Source organism: Corvus moneduloides, chromosome 2, assembly GCF_009650955.1.
Source record: "Corvus moneduloides isolate bCorMon1 chromosome 2, bCorMon1.pri, whole genome shotgun sequence".
NCBI classification, from domain to species: domain Eukaryota; kingdom Metazoa; phylum Chordata; class Aves; order Passeriformes; family Corvidae; genus Corvus; species Corvus moneduloides.
This window is the reverse complement of record NC_045477.1, coordinates 632347-648072: the sequence shown is the minus strand read 5'-3', so window position 1 is coordinate 648072 and position 15726 is coordinate 632347. Positions and strand designations below refer to the sequence as shown.

Here is a 15726-nt window from a genome sequence, read left to right as displayed (position 1 = left end):
CCCAGAAGGTTTTGATGGCAGCTGCTCTCAGCCCCTCCTGAATAAGCCACGCAGGGATGTATTCACCTCTCAGCAGGAACAGTGCCTGTTGCTAATCACTGCGCTTTTAGAGCTCCCGACAGGACAAGTGCCACACCGTGTGTCCTGCCTCCTCCAAGCCGCAATCCAAGCCTCCCGGGGCATGGAGAGACGGCCGAGCATCCTTCCAGGGAGCTGGGAGGGACAGATACCACAGTCCCTGTGCAGCAAGCTGTTAGCAAGGTGTGGCACCTCTGGGGACAGCGGCTGGCTGGGTGTCACATGCTGAGGGTCTCCCTGATGGCCTCAGCCCAGGCTGGCTCCCATGGAGTTGATCCAGTGGTGAAGGAAAGATTCTGCAGGAGATCCTGGAATACCTGCTTGGAAGGGACCTCAGGGATCATCTGGTCCAACCTTTCTGGGACAAGACAGCCCAGCACCCTGTTCGGATGAATCTTAGAAGTGTCCAGAGTTGAGGAATCCTCTGCTTCCCTGGGGAGATTATTCCAACAGCTGATTTTTCTCACTGTGAAAAATTATCCTCTTGTGTCTAGCTGGAATCTCCGCAGGAGTCACCTGCACCCATTACTCCTCATCTTTTCTGTCTGTTGGTGATGCCCTGGCTGATGGGGTCCCATTTTGTGCCCAGCCTATTTCCAAGGCTGATCCACAGAAGCTCCACTGCAGGGAAGGAGTGGATGCATTTCTGTGCATTGCCAGGGAAGGTGGTAATACCCCATGCGTGGGCACCGAGTCCCTGATTATTTCCTAGCAACCTAGAAAAATATTGATTGTGCCAAGCAGCGCATTCATGCTGCTTCATCTCAGAGTGAAAAATTCTGTGCTGCCATGCAGTAAATTCAGCAAAGCATTCACAATTAATGCACAGTTCCTGGCCATGCCTTTTGGATAGGCTGCCAGGACTGATTGATGACTGGAATTCTGCTAACTGCTTTAAGGAGCAAATTAAGGAGCAAGTTAAAATATCTGTGCTTTGGGCATGGAAAACCAGCCTCTGTGCGTAAGCTGGAAGATCACATTAGTCTAGACAGGTCTTTCAGCTGCCTCTAAAGGAGCTCCATCTTCATCCATCCCTGCTCGGCCCCACAGACAAGGAACAAGCATCCGTGGCCATGTGCAAAGGGTCAATTCTTGCTCCCATAGGAGGATTTTTAGTGAGTGGAAGTGAAAGCTGGAGGTGCACCAGGCCTCACAGCAACAGCTAAATGCCTTGGAAAGCAAACAGCTCGAGGAAAGATTGCCTGTTAAATGAAACAGCAAATACCAGTATCAGTATCCACGGGAGGGTTTGTGATCCCTTCTTCCTTCCATCCGGGAGAGGAAGTCGGGTGGAACAGCTGCTGGAAAGGAGGAGGGAAATGTGGGCTTAAGGAGCAAGATCCCTTCAGGAAACACCTCTGGGAGAGGGAAGAGGATCAAGGCTTTGTACAGAGCAGACATGCAAAAGGCTGGGCAGGGGTAGAGGTGCCTTGGCTGCAGCTGGATCAGGCACAGAGGACTCTGCTAGCCCCATCTCCTGGGAGCCAGCTCTCCTTAAGAAACTCTCCTGACTCTGCAGGAGCTGCAGTCAATGGGTACAAACTGAGAGGGTGGAAATTGAGGCTGGATACTAGGAAGAAATTCTTTACTATGGGGGTGGTGAGATACTGGAACAGGTTGCTCGGGAGGGTTGTGGAGCTGGGTAAGACCTTGATCAAGCTGGTGTGCTGGGAGGTGTCCCTGCTTTTGAGCAGTGACCAAGAGGGGCTCACTCAGCCTGTTTATGTATTCCAAAGGCTTTGCTGCTATTCCTGTTTCATTGTAATAGTGGCCGCGTTCAGCTGGATGGCAAATCCAAGGGGGGAAGCTGTGTAACCCCTCACAGTGAGGTGTCTCTGCAGGAAAAGCAGGCAAAGGTTGTTTAAGGAGCAAAGGAGCGCAGAAAGTCCTGGTAGCGTTGCAGAGCATGCACAGAAAGGGCTCTGAGAGCCCGCTGAAAATCGAGTGGCATTAAGGCGTGAATAAGCAACTGAGGGAAAAAAAAGGCCTGCATATTATGAAGAGGAATGAGGAGGAAGGGAGCAATTCACCGTGGGAATGAAAGTGCTGCATCAGCCTGGCGGCTCCAGCAGCAGCCGGAGGGATTGATCCGTGTGCTTGCTGGGAAGCGTGCCACCACCCCAAACGATGGCTCCTCGGTGCTCCCCTGGGCACAGCCCTCTCCCCAGAGCTCTGGGCATGCAGAAATGCCGGGTGCAAAACACCTCTCTGGGCAGGATGGGGGGAACAGCCCCCTCAGCAGAGAGGACCCTCCACACAGGGTGGGAGGTGCTTCCTTGCACTCTTTGTAACTGCCTGGGCTTAGGTTGGAAGAGACCCTAAAAATCATCCTGTCCCACCCCCTGCCATGGGCAGGACACTTTCCACTGTTCCAGGCTGCTCCAAGCCCCCTCCAGCCTGGCCTGGGACACTGCCAGGGATCCAGGGGCAGCCACAGCTGCTCTGGGCACCCTGTGCCAGGGCCTCTCCACCCTCACAGCCAGGAATTCCTTCCCAGTATCCCATCCATCCCTGCCCTCTGGCAGTGGGAAGCCATTCCCTGTGTCCTGTCCCTCCATGCCTTGTCCCAGTCCCTGTCCAGCTCTCCTGGAGCCCCTTTAGGCCCTGCAAGGGGCTCTGAGCTCTCCCTGGAGCCTTCTCCAGGAGAATACCCCCAGCTCTCCCAGATACCCAAGGCAGACATAGTGAGGGGGAAGAAGGAGCAGGTAAGTGGATTGAAAGAATTTACAGCTCCTGCACAAGAATGGGTGGAAAACCCCTTTGGGTCAGGAGAGGAAATGCAGGGAAGATTGCACTTGGCTTTGCTGCTGGTGTTGTGGGAAGGTGACCCTGCCAGCAGGCACTGCAGAGTTAAACAACTTTCCTGGCTTGTGACACAGAAATATGATCTATCTGGGGGAAAGCCGGACTTTTACAGCCTTAACATCAGCCGTGACATTCTGGAGCTTCAGTATTCCCCTGGCAGAGCGCTGGGTAAATGCCACTGCTGGTAAAGTCTGATGACCTCTGGAAACTCAGGGGCAGTTGTACGGTCTTGGAGGAGGACTTTGAGAGCCTCACCCCCTGCAGCAAAAGGCCCAAATTCTGACCACTACGTACTGAGCAGCAACTGTGTCCCAGGCAATATTCCAGTGCTTCCAGCTGAATGCTACAATTCCCTGAACACTGTGGATGTCAAGCAGCAGAGCATGATTGTGCTCTATTACTGTACACAATTCATAGTGCACAAAGAGAGCTGGGAAAATGCTTCAGCGTTCAAAAACAGGGAATAAACCTGCTCAGTGTCTGGTGTGCACGTAGACAGACACCGAGTGTGCCCCAGGTGCTGGGGAAGTTAAATTTGTTAGCAGCCATGACTTGTTAAATGAATTTCCCGGCATTATCTGTCAGGAGCTGACTGCAACTTCGTTATCTTTGCTCGTGACATAGGATTATTGCCAAGTTATTTCTTTCTCCGTTGCCGGCTGCGGAGCTGTCAGAGCTTTCCTTGCGAGGGATCACAAGCGTGAAGCTGGAAGCTGCTCCCAGTGACCCCTGGCTCCTCCCTGGCTCAGTGACAGTCACACAGCAGAGAGGATTGCTTACTGTGGACCCCAGTGAGGGGGACAGCCACTGCTTCAGCACAGATTTCTTTCTGACAGATGCGTTAGGGATATTGTGGGGGATGCGAAGATTTAACTACTGACAGGCCGAAAAAGTGGAGAGAGGAACAAAGAAAAGGCATCTCTGGGTTGTCTTTTTACCTCCAGGGGTTTAGGCAGTAGAAATAAGAGTATCTGGGTGGGACTTCCCTCCCAGGGACATCCCATGGCACTGTGGCTCAGGTGTACACCCCAGAGTATCCTCCTTTCCATAGAAAAAGGCTTTTGTGGTTCAGGGGTACCACAGCAGCCAGTCTGCCTTTTCAATGGTGTGAAAATCCTTGTGTGCCAGTTCCTGGGTAAGTTCATCCCCAGTGCCTAGGTCACCACTTCTGCTTGGAAACCCTAACCATGACCCTCACCCTTCACTGAAAACAGCCAGAGACAGTGGATGTCCTTGCTGGTTGCATCCCTCACCACCAGCTGTCCAGGATTTTGGGAAGGAATGAGCTTTGTTTACCAAGGCAGAGTAACCCTGTGTGGGAGTATGGGAGTTCTTGTCCCCTCAGCTCAGTTCCTCTGGAGTCCACAGCAACATTAATCACACCCTGACCAGCTGCTGGAGGGTTTGTTTTAAATCTCCCCAGACAGCTCTGGCTCTGCAGAGAGTTCATTAAACATGAGCACTTTCTGTCCTGAGAGAGAATTAAATGAGTTAACACATCCTAACGAGGAACTTAAGTGCTGGGTAATGGCAATAACAGTGAGCACTGTGGGGTTGGATGCACGGATGGGGCGCAGGGGACTCGTTGGGAAGTGCCCAGACATCTGGCTTGGGCTGGGAAGTGTCCCTGGAATGGGGATGATGTACTGAAGAGCTGCACTGGGGTGGCCCTTCTGGGAGAGAAATCATGGAATCACAGCATAAGGGAAGTGTTGGAGGGGACTTTGAAGATCATTTAATTCCAAGCCCGTGCCTATGGGCAGGGACACCTCCCACTGTCCCAGGCTGCTCCAAGCCCCAATGTCCAGCCTGGCCTTGGACACTGCCAGGGATCCAGGGGCAGCCACAGCTGCTCTGGGCACCCTGTGCCAGGGCCTGCCCACCCTCCCAGGGAGCAATTCCTTCCCAGTATCCCATCTAGCCCTGCCCTCTGGCAGTTAAAAGCCCTGGGATCCCACATCCAAAGGCAATTTGCTGCACAACGTAGTGTGACAGGCACTCAGGTGCAGGAGTTAAACAGGTTTGCTGTGTGCTGCTGATGGAAAATGTGGGGAAGGAGGAAGGTGGGCAAAGGGAAAGACAAGGCAGGTGGCCAGAGACCGGAAATGCAGGCTGGAAAAGTCAAAGGACACGGTGAGATTATGGATGGCCATGGAAACAGGATTGTCCCCTCAGAAGGCAATGAACACTTGAGATACTTTGGTGTTACTTTGCTCCTGTACTTAATCTAAAGTTAACAAAGCTTAGCAAGGAAGATGCTGGGCTTTGGAGGAGCTGCTGCTACAGCCCTGACAGCAACAGGGGAACTGGAGCTATGGCCCCCAAACTGGGGGCTGTGAGGGGAATGGGGCTGAGTGAGGGAGGGAATGGGGCTGAGAGGGTGAGGGAATAGGCCTGAGGGAGTGCAACTTTTGCCCCTTGGTCATATGGTCAGCCCCAAATGGCAACTCTCAATTAGTTAATTGGCTTTCCAAGTTGTAAAGTGGCCCCTTGAAGTTAAAATCCCCATCCAGGGAGGGTTTCCCCCTAGTTCCCCTCCCTCTTGATGGGATCCAGGGAATGAAGCTCAGGGTTTGGGTGTGATCAGTCCTTCCGTCTGCTTTGCAGAACAGCAGAACAGCACAGTTGTGTGAGAGGGTTGTTACTCTTGGTTTAGCAGTAAAGTGGCACTGAAAAAAAAAATACAGTGAAAAGAGGCTTTAGAATGGTGATTTCTTATTTTCTGATGTCTCTATATCCGGGGGCTGATAAATATTCACATTTCCCTTGGTAAAAGGGAAAGAACTGTAAAGGGAAGTGGATCTGCTTTGAGGTGGAGTACAGATCTCAATAAATTCTAATCAGCTGCTCAGGAATGGACACAGGGGAGTGGGAAATTGGTAGATAAAGCATCAGCTGTTAAAGGAAGCACTGAGCAGCTCCTCCTGGCTGGATAAATCAGGGAGCCCTCTCTATTCACATGTAACCAAGGAAGGTGAATTCATGAGGCCTGGAGTTGTGCGCTCATGTCGAATGAAGCTTGGATTTATGGCCTGGAAGATTACATTGATATGTACCTGTGGTGGAAAAGTCTTGGTTTCATTTTGAGCCCTGCTCTTCCCTGCCAGCTAGGCACTTAGTCAAGGAAATAAAAAAGAAAAGAGGCTGCTGGGACAGAAATTCTCATTTTCCTTCAGGACAGCCCAAATAATAAATCCGCAACCAATTAAACCTCCCACTCATCCCCGCTCCACAAACCACAGCCTCCTGGAAAGCTCACGGCCCCAGCTGAGATGAAGCTCCTCATTCCTCTCACTGCACAGGTGAAGCTGTTGCTCCTAAGGGAGCCATTTTCCTGGGTTTTGGTGGTTTTATTCCGGGCATTTACCTGTTCCAGTTGTACCACCTCTTGTTTCTGGCCCGTGTCTGCTCTGGTTCGCCTTTACAAGGCTGCCAGCAAGCACTCGGGATTATTCACACATACGTGCTTGCAAGCATCGATTAGTTTGATCACCCTTGCAATCATTATTCTTGCAAGGACCAGAAGCCTGGTTTGTTTAGTTTTTAAATGTCAGAAGCAGTGGAGTTTGCAAACAGAGAGGGAAAGGGTGATAGAAATGACCCATTCTGATGTTAAAGCAGGAACTCGAAGTAAATTTAGAGACTTGCGGGTTCAGAGAAAGCGTTGTGGGTGAGAAAAGGACAAGAGAGAGGAGAAATGGGGGTAATATCTCAGAGAGACATGGAGAAACTTTCCTGCAATACAGAGCTGGGTCTGCCAGTAAATCCCCTGGCACATCCAGAAGGATCTTTATGCTCCTTGCACTTAATGAGGGATTTTCCTGTTAACAAGTCCTCACCAAGTTTGCACCCAGGGGACAGCAGTGCTCTGCCCCTGGGCAATGGCAAGGTGCCAGAAAGTGTCAGAAGGGCTCCAAAAGCATCGAGGGACTGAGCTGAAACCTCCGTGCCAGATGGGACTGTGGCTCCAAGGTCAGGGGTGAGGAATTCGTTGCACCCCAAAAGTCCCCAGGGCTTGTTTCCACAGGCAGGACCGAAAGGAAGGGATCCAGCCCTCAGAAAATTGAAATTAAGCTTGTAGACTCTTCCGTTCTCATTTTTTTGGAAAGCTTTTCTCTCCCAATCTTTAATCAAATGTTTCTTCAGCTTTTTATATAGTTCCTATCAGAAAGCCCATCTGTGAACAAAATTCCCCTCATTTCCAGCTTAATATTTTTTTCTGCGAGTGGCAGAATGTTCTTGTCTGAAAAATGTTTAATAAATTTCCCTCTGTCTCTTGCTTTTATTAGCTGTGCTCTCCTATTCCTGATGATGCTCTCTGCCATTCCCATGTTCCAGAGCCCACTGAATTATTCAACCCATTTATTTCTGACTTTGGGTATTGTTCTGATCTGCCAGCATGTGCCAGTTAGATGGGAATGGGGAAGTGTTCTTCCTCCAGGGGGGAATCGAAACCCTACAGTCAGAGAAATCTTATCTTGCACTTGGGGACTTGCCTAGCATGGGATGCTTGTGGGAACAGGCACATTTAATGGTCTTCTGTACGGGAAAAATCTCCTCCAAGACATCTTTTCCAGCCCTGGGGCCAGCAGCGGAAGGAGGTGGAGCTGCTGGAGCAACCTGGGATAGTGGAAGGTATCCCAGGGGCAGGGGGTGGGAATGAAATGAGCTTTAAGGTCTTTCTCAACCAAAACCCTTCTGTGACTCCACGAACTCTGACTTGTGCTGTGGAGAAATCCATCCTGGCCCAACTCTGCCTAAATGCTGTGTTGTACCTGCTCCGAAACTGCACCAGACTGTCATCCAAGGACTGGGCTGGGAAGTGTGGGGGTGTTGCCTGGGAAGGGAGAGCTGCCCACATGCAGGAAAATTGTATTTTCACACACTGCCTTTCTGACATTCATTTGCCAGAAAAGAAATATTCCTCCAGGCATGAAACAAATCGGTCCTATTTCTGTCCCCACCACCTTTAAAGCTGCCTAAAGGCTATGCTTTATTGGAGAAAAGGGCTTTATTATTTTGCAAAGCAGGGCTTTGGGGAGCAGATCGTTATCAGAATTTAAGAGCTGGATGGAGACTTAGCCACTGCTAAAAGTCTGGTGTTAAATGGGCTCCTGTTTACTGATATTTGTACTCTGCACTTGCTGGAAAAAAAAGAAGAAAAGACCTTGATTTCACAAAGGATATCGGGGCGAAATAGGAAGCCATCAACAGGATTTTTAGCTGCGTGTTCCTTTTGATTACCCAGCCTTGCCCTGAACTGCCATTACTGCCAAAGCACCATGAGCTGTCCCTCCATGGTTTAAGCCCCTTTATTGTCTATCCCTGCTCTCCATTCCACTGCTTCTCCAGCATGGAAAGCCAGGCTCAGCTTGGCCTGGAAGGTGGCAGGCCTTTCCTGGGGGACATCCTTGGAGTTTTCTCCCAATTTTTCCCTCACTTTTCTGCGTGAACCTCAGTGCAGCCACATCCTTGTTCTCTCCTCACTCCTTTCTTGGGTGAGTCCAGAGCTGTGATGGATACTAAAGTCCTGAGAGCAGCTGGATTCCCAGGGATCTGTGGCCAACCACCAATAACCAAAACTTCCTCCTTGTAGCTCCACCAGGCTGAAGATGCTTCTCCATCCCCCTGTCCCTTGAAACAGCCCTGATGTCCATCCAGCGTTTGCACAGGATGGGGTCGGGTCCCCCGGGCTGCTCCTCAGCACTGCAACAGCAGAAATAACCAGAGACCAACTGGAAATCTGTGCACCAGCTCCTGCCAGGGCTGCAAGACTCAGTGCACTCATTAGGGATTCAGGTAGGTTATTTCTGAACCCGAGCAGCTTCTTGTGTTTGTGTGATGCAGCATTTGAGATAATAAATCCTCGGGGAACAGGGTTGTGCTGCAGAATGCACCAGTGAGTGCCCAGGCTGGGGCTGGAGCAGCAGAGCTTGAATTATCTGGGTTTTTCCTGTTATTTGCAGAATTCAGCCTCATGTTACCCTGGATGAGAGAGAAGCTCTTGCAGTCATAATTAAATGTCACATACATTTAACAGAGTATAAGTCTCTATTCCAAACTCCCTCTTCCATCTGGCTCCAGCACAGCTGAGATCAGGCTCTTCACAGCCTGGGAAATGATATTAGGGCAGTTTGTGTTTATCAGAGCCATGACTGATGCCTGCAGTCGGCTTGTGATATAATGAAGGGAGTTCAGGCAGCACAATGGGGATGTATATTTAGAAGATGAAATAGGGCCTTGTGAGCCATTAAGTAGCATAACATGACCACTGGGGAGTGTAAATAAGAAGTGGAACATAAGGGTGGCTGAGTCACCGTGGCAGAGAGTTACTCTCCACCCAAAAAAGCACCTGTCCCCTCCTGAGAGAGGAGAGCTGGGGTTGGATGACCCTGAACTGTGACCCCTCTCGGACCAGTGCCTCCCATCCTGCAAGCTCCCAAACAGCTGGAATGAGGGGGTCTTTCATTTCACAGAGTCACAGAATCACGGGTGGGTCAGGCTGAAGGGCCCACAGGGGCTCACCTGGTGCCACCTCCCTGCTCCAGCAGCGCCATCCCAGGGCACGGGATTGTGTCCAGAGGGTTCTGGAATATCTCCAGTGAGGGAGACTCCACAGCCTCTCTGGACAGCCTGTTCAGTGCCTGGTCACCGCACAGGACAGAAGTTCTCCCTCATGTTCAGGTGGAACTCACTGGGCTCAGGCCCTGCCCGTGGCTCTGGTGCCGCTGCCGGGCCCCGGAGCAGAGCCCGGGCCCTGCCCTGAGCCCTCCCTGCCCCCAGGGACACCCAGGGCTGAGGGCCCCTCTCAGCTGGGGCTCCTCTCGAGGCTGAGCAGCCCCGGCTCCCTCAGCCTGTGCTGGGCACGGGGATGCTCCAGGCCCTTCCTCAGCTGCGCAGCCTCCGCCGGCCCCGCTCCAGGAGCTCCCTGGCCCTGCTGTGCTCAGAGCCCAGAAGTGAGCACAACATCCTTGTTCAAAATGTGCGAGATCAGGTTTGCAATCAAGTTCAGCAGGGGCAGGTTTCTGACAGGAAATCACTGGGCTGTTGCTCACAGGTAGTGACAGAGCTCAGCTATCACAAAGAATTCTGCTGCCTACCTTCCCACATGCCAATTTGTGTCTTCATTTCAGCTGTGATTCCCCTCTTCGAGCTGACAGCAGCTCTCACCATCTGGAGAGAGGTGTGCTTCTCCCTGGCTGAGCCTTCCAGCGTGGAGCTGCCGGAGGAGCACGAGGAAACATGACAAACTGGGAAACATCAGGTGTTTGTTTCTCCACAGGCTGTTCTGGGATGCCTATAAATGAAAAGTGTGCTCCAAAGTGACCTGAGAGCAAAGGGATGCTAAATACTGGGATCAATCCAGGCCGGGGGATGAGCAGATTGAGAGCAGCCTTGCCGAGAAGGATTTGGGGGTGTTGGTGGGAGAAAAACTGGACGTGCTCTGTGGCCTGGGGTAATCCCCCAGCGTGGGCAGCAGGGGAGGGGGATTCTGCCCTTCTGCCCCTGTGCTCAGGCGAGACTCCACCTGCAGAGCTGCCCCAGGGCTGGAGCCCCTCTGCTCTGGAGCCAGGCTGGGAGAGCTGGGGGTGCTCACCTGGAGAGGAGAAGGCTCCAGGGAGAGCTCAGAGCCCCTTGCAGGGCCTAAAGGGGCTCCAGGAGAGCTGGAGAGGGACTGGGGACAAGGGCTGGAGGGACAGGACAAGGGGGATTGGCTTGGACATCAGAGCTCATTCAACATGTGATGTTGATGTGAAATGGGCCATGGGCTCATTCAACAAGCGACATTTCACAGATATGTTTAATTTTGAAAAGCCATTGAAAAATCCCCAGAGCAAAGTGTTCTTGTAAAGTTGAAATGGAGCAGGCTCATTTTCTCTTTTGGGACTTCTGCTGGGAGTTTTAATTCAAGTATGTAATAATTGTTTAAAAAGTCCCAAACCAGACCAGTCCTCTTTAAATCACAAACAGAACAAGATCATTTGGCTTCCGGACTGATTTTTGGAGATTATCTTGAACAGGAAAAACCACAGCTATATAGAAATTCAGAGATGTTTTTGTCCTCATCTGGGGCTGGGTATGACCCATGGGCTGGAGGGAACTGAGTGATTTTCCAGCATCAGCCATGATTTCCATGGTGTGGATTGCTGCTTGATTCACTGCAGATGAGTGAATTATCAGTGAAATATCTGTGTTCTGCCTTTATTAAAGGCATCAAGCAAGCAACTGGCACTGCTGAACTACTTTGTCAGGGAGAAGAAAACCTCCTAGGGCAGGAATATCGACAGTTTGTAAACTCCGTCCTGACCTTTCTCCTTCGCATAAACTTGGGGGCTGAGTCAGGACAATAAATCTGCTGCATCTCCTACAGGAAGGGAAATGATTACTCATCTCTCCGTGATGAAAGGAACTTTATCCTGAAGCCTGGCTGGTTGGTGATTTGCAGACCTTCCATGGAATGGGAGGGGATTTATGCAGCAATAACCTGGCCCTGCATGGGGATGCCGCTGTGGGGCACTTCTGTGTCTTCAGAAAGGCATCCAGATGTCTCTGCATTACTGCTGGCCATGGAGGGGAGGAAAAGATGCAGGAAAAAAGATCTTGGCTAAGGTCTAGAAATCACAGATGGGCTACGGGTGAGGCATGGAAAGTGGAGAGCAAGGAATGGGAAGTGGAGAGCAAGGAAGGGATCAATCCAGAATAAGCAAACACAAGAGCAGACAAAGCGAAGAGAAGCAGGATCTCCATGGAGATTACCAATGCAGGTTAATGGAATAAAATATTTTTGCACTGTTTGGAAAGTTCCTCCCAGGACCTTTGGAAGCAGCAGAAAACGGAAGATGTGCTCCCTCAACCTGGCAGGGCTTGGGTTGGACATGAGGGCTCTTCCCAAGGAGCTCTTCCCATGCCTTCCTGGAGCAGAGAGGCAGAAGTGGGGTTAATTCCCTCCTTGACAGCAAGAACCAAGAGCTTATTTATGATGGGCAGCAGCTTAGTGGAGCCATGTTTGAGCAGCCCTATAAAGAGCAGAGTGGTTTGAAAGCCCTGAGTGAAAGCCAGTCAGGTTTTTATATTTTTTTTAAAGCCTCATCAAGCTCTAAGCGGAGTTTGGCTTTGGTGCATGGCAGATGGCTCAGGAGATGTTTCTCTGCTCTATACATAGTAATTTTTGACCTAAATCTACTTTTGCCTCTTCTACAGGAAGCATACGTATTTTTGCTGGTGTGGGAGATTTCCAGAGCAATTCCAGGATAGGTTTTCTGGGAAAGGAGTGGGGAAAGCCCACTGCCATCCCCTGGTAGGACAGCTACCCATCCCAGAGACCATGCCAGGTTCTCTGCAGTCAGAACCAACAGCTCTGCCCTCTTGAGGATATGAATGCAGCTGGGCCAAATCCATTGCACCACTGGGACCTCTGTCTGCACCACCCCGAAGTTTTGGGAGCCATTCCTAGCTTGCAGCTCAAGGCTGTGGGAGCAACGTGGCCTTGGAATGCGGCTCATCAGAAGCAGAATCATGGAATGGTTTGGGGTAGAAGGGACCTTAAAGCCCATCCAGTGCCACCCCCTGCCACGGGCAGGGACACCTTCCACTGTCCCAGGGTGCTCCAAGCCCCGTCCAACCTGGCCTGGGACAATTCCTGAAGTGAAGCTGCCTTGCCCCTGCGTGTCACGATGTAGGTGACAGGTGTGTCATGATGGGAGAGTGCCTCTGCTCTGGCTACGGAGGAGCTCGGAACAGCACCTGACAAAATGTCTGCTGAAAACCGAGATATGTAAGAAGAGGGTGAATCTTCAGTGCGGCTGTATCCGAGATGAGGCAATCCAGGATCTCAGCAGGACCCTGAAGCCTATTAAAATATAATGCCTCTGGTCTGCCAGCACTGCCCTGGTACCTCCAGCGCTTTTTTTTCCAGCACTGGTTGCTCATCCACAGTGCCAGGAGGAGCCGTAGAGATGGGGCAGGATCAGAGGCGCAGATCTGTAGGGTTTGTTTGAACCACCGGTCCCCAAACCCCAGAGCAGGGGGTGTTGCAGGCTCACCTGCAGTGCTCGTGGCAGGAGCTGAGGAGCCCTGGCTCAGCCTCACCTGCTTTGCAGCGGGCAGCTCCTTGCTGTCCCTCCGCAGGGTTTCATCGCCCTGCTCTCCCCGGGGCTTAGGGAAGCGAGGAAGAGGAACTGGAGCCATCAGGGATGCTGTAACACAGGAATCCTGTCAGAGTGCTAATGCGGCTGCATTAGCGCTAATGGGCACCGCCACCAGCAGGCTCTCGGGAGGAGGGAGCATGCCGAGCGTTGAATTCCACTAATGCTTCCTTAATCCAACCAGTCTTTAAAAGAGTAATGAAAAGAGCTCCTGTTTACAAATAACCAGGGCAGAGCAGGGGATCGTGGCCATCTCTGGGCTTTCTTGCTCTTTACCCAGAGAGAGAACAGCCCCAGGCTGTGGGCTCTGCCTTGTATCCTGTTACCAAATCCCACCCTCGGCACCAGGAATCACAAGTGTGTCCTGTTAAATAACCAGGTTGCCTAAGCTTGGTCTGATGTACTGAAACAACATTTGCAAAGTGCAAATCCCGCTGTCGGTTACGTAACTGAATTATCCTTCCATATGCCAGACAGCAATTCTACAGTTAATTGATTTTAATCTAATCATTTGTAGCCAGTCACCAGTTTTAATCAAGCCTGCCCACCCCCAGCCCATCGTTTTGCATGAGCCATCTTTCCAGCAATTACTGGTTTTAATTATATGAAAGTCTGGTTATGTTTCATTAATTCTTGTCACATTACCACAGCCCTCCATTTCCACATCCAGAGTCCAGCCACCTCGGCATCATGATCCATTACAGCGGGCAAACAGGAGCGTCCTCGCTCCAGCTTCATTAGATTTGGAATGCTAATCAGCAGGATTCAGAGGAGGCAAAACACGGGTACTCACCCGTTCTCCTCTCCCTCCTCTGCTCTCCACAGCCTGGCTCCAGCACTGGGCACCTGCTTCTGGCCTGGGGGCATCCAAACCAGGGCAGAGGCCCAAATATCTCAAAATGCTCCATTTCGCTTGAGGAAAAGTACTCGGGACCTCCCAGGGGAGGAGGAATATCCCTCACTACTCCAATTCCAAGACTTACCACCAACATGAAATGCATCTTGGGGGTGGGCAAAGGGAAAGGCACAAATCCTCGAGGTTACCATGTGCAAACAGAGCGAGAGTCCCTGTGCAACGGGGTGGGTGCTCTCTCCAAATGGAGGGTGATGGAGAGCAGGGCCAGGGTGAGGAGGAGGAGGTGGAGGAAGGGTGGGAACTGACCTCCAGCAGCACTTGGGAAGGGAAATTGCATGTCATGCACCAGGCAGCACCTGCAAGAGCCTGGATTTGGTGTGAGGCTGGAGAAGTGGCTGTAACTGGGATCAGTGGGATGTCCCTGGCTAACACTCAGGATGTGATCCGTGCCAGGGCAGGAGGCAGGAGGCATGAAATTCCCTCCCTTCAGCCCAGTTTGGCTGGCTCTGGAGGCTCAGAAATGGTGGCCCAACACAGGGGCCTTCCAACCTGAATCATTCCATGCTTCCGTGATGATTCCGTGGCCCGAGCTGAGTGGGCGGGTGTCCTCATCCTTAGGAAGAGATCGGTTTGGCAGGAAAACTGCGAGCAGAGCCGGATTTTTGAGCAAGTGTGAAGTTCAGAGGCTCGTGGATATTTAGAGCTGTTGCTGGAGTGGAGATGTCTGCTCCAGCCTGAGCCCACATCCAGGGCCCAGCTTTAAAAGAGCTCGGTACCACTGGATTACTGAAATGGGATTCCCCCAAAAGCAGGTGCTGGATCCCAGCTGCACGAGCAGCCAGGGCATGTGCAGGAAACCCCTGCCTCTCCTTCCCTCCACATAGCTCCATATTCCCTCTGGGATTTCCAGCAGGGACACAGCCTCACCGGGCAGTGGTATGGGGCAGGTGGATCCCCAGGGATCAGAGCTGTCCCTGCTCCCGTGGGGGATCCCCTTCCTGCCCCCATCACTGCCCCCAGGAGTCAGTGATGCTGAGATGGAGAACAGGCATCTTCCCCACACCTGGGCTTGAGGGATGAGCCAAGGAGGATTTTGCCTCTGGAAACACTCTGCCTACAGGCTGACCATTGGTCTGGGTGAGTCACCCCAGCCATGGGCTCTGGCTTCTTCCCACTTCAACAAATACCTAATAAAAATTAAAAATTGCTTCATATCTAGTTGGACAGAACAGGAAGCCCTGCTATTCGCACCAGAAAGTGAATATTTCCTTTTCCTAGAGCGTCTTTGTTGGAATCCACTTGCTGCAGCCTGCCTGGAGCTGGTGTGGGGGAAGGAGATGCCAGGGAGTCTCACGGGATTGTCCCTGCGTCCTTCCTGCCACCCTTCTGCTGCTGCTGGGGGCGTGTGGGCCTGGAAGAGCCCTGGCCGTGGGGCTGGGGGGTTTCTGTCCTGTCCTGTGTTTCTAAGGACACCCTCTCACCCCAAGGAGGGACAGAAACCCCCCACACCCAAAAGAGGCCAGAAAAGGGAGCCAATCACTCCAAATAGGATGTCGAACATAAATAATGGATGACCAGTGGAATGGGCTAACGAGGCTTTTATAGACAGCTAATAAAGCAAGCAGGAAAAGCCTCGTTCTGTCTGAGGTAACGCTGCCAGCCTGAGCGAGTAATCTTGGCTCTGGGGACCACTTTGTGTTTAATCCTCCCTTTCCCCATCCAGGTCAGTTTTCTACAGGTATGAATTATTGAATCCAGCCAAATCTTCCCTGCACTCCTGCTAGCCATGGCCTCTGTGGCTGAGGCCTTGTGGTAACACTGGTAGGGCCCCAGCAGGAGTGC

At 51.8% G+C, this 15726-nt stretch overlaps 1 long non-coding RNA gene across 2 annotated transcripts in view; it reads left to right on the top strand.

Annotated features, from left to right (window-relative positions):
* LOC116437099 overlaps window positions 1-15726 on the top strand; it is a 59965-nt gene that overhangs the window by 5161 nt on the left and 39078 nt on the right. For both annotated transcript variants that reach the window (XR_004237164.1, XR_004237163.1), the window contains exons 2-3: window positions 8480-8682; window positions 10017-10147. This is a non-coding gene — a long non-coding RNA (uncharacterized LOC116437099). The remainder of the gene's footprint in view (window positions 1-8479; window positions 8683-10016; window positions 10148-15726) is intronic.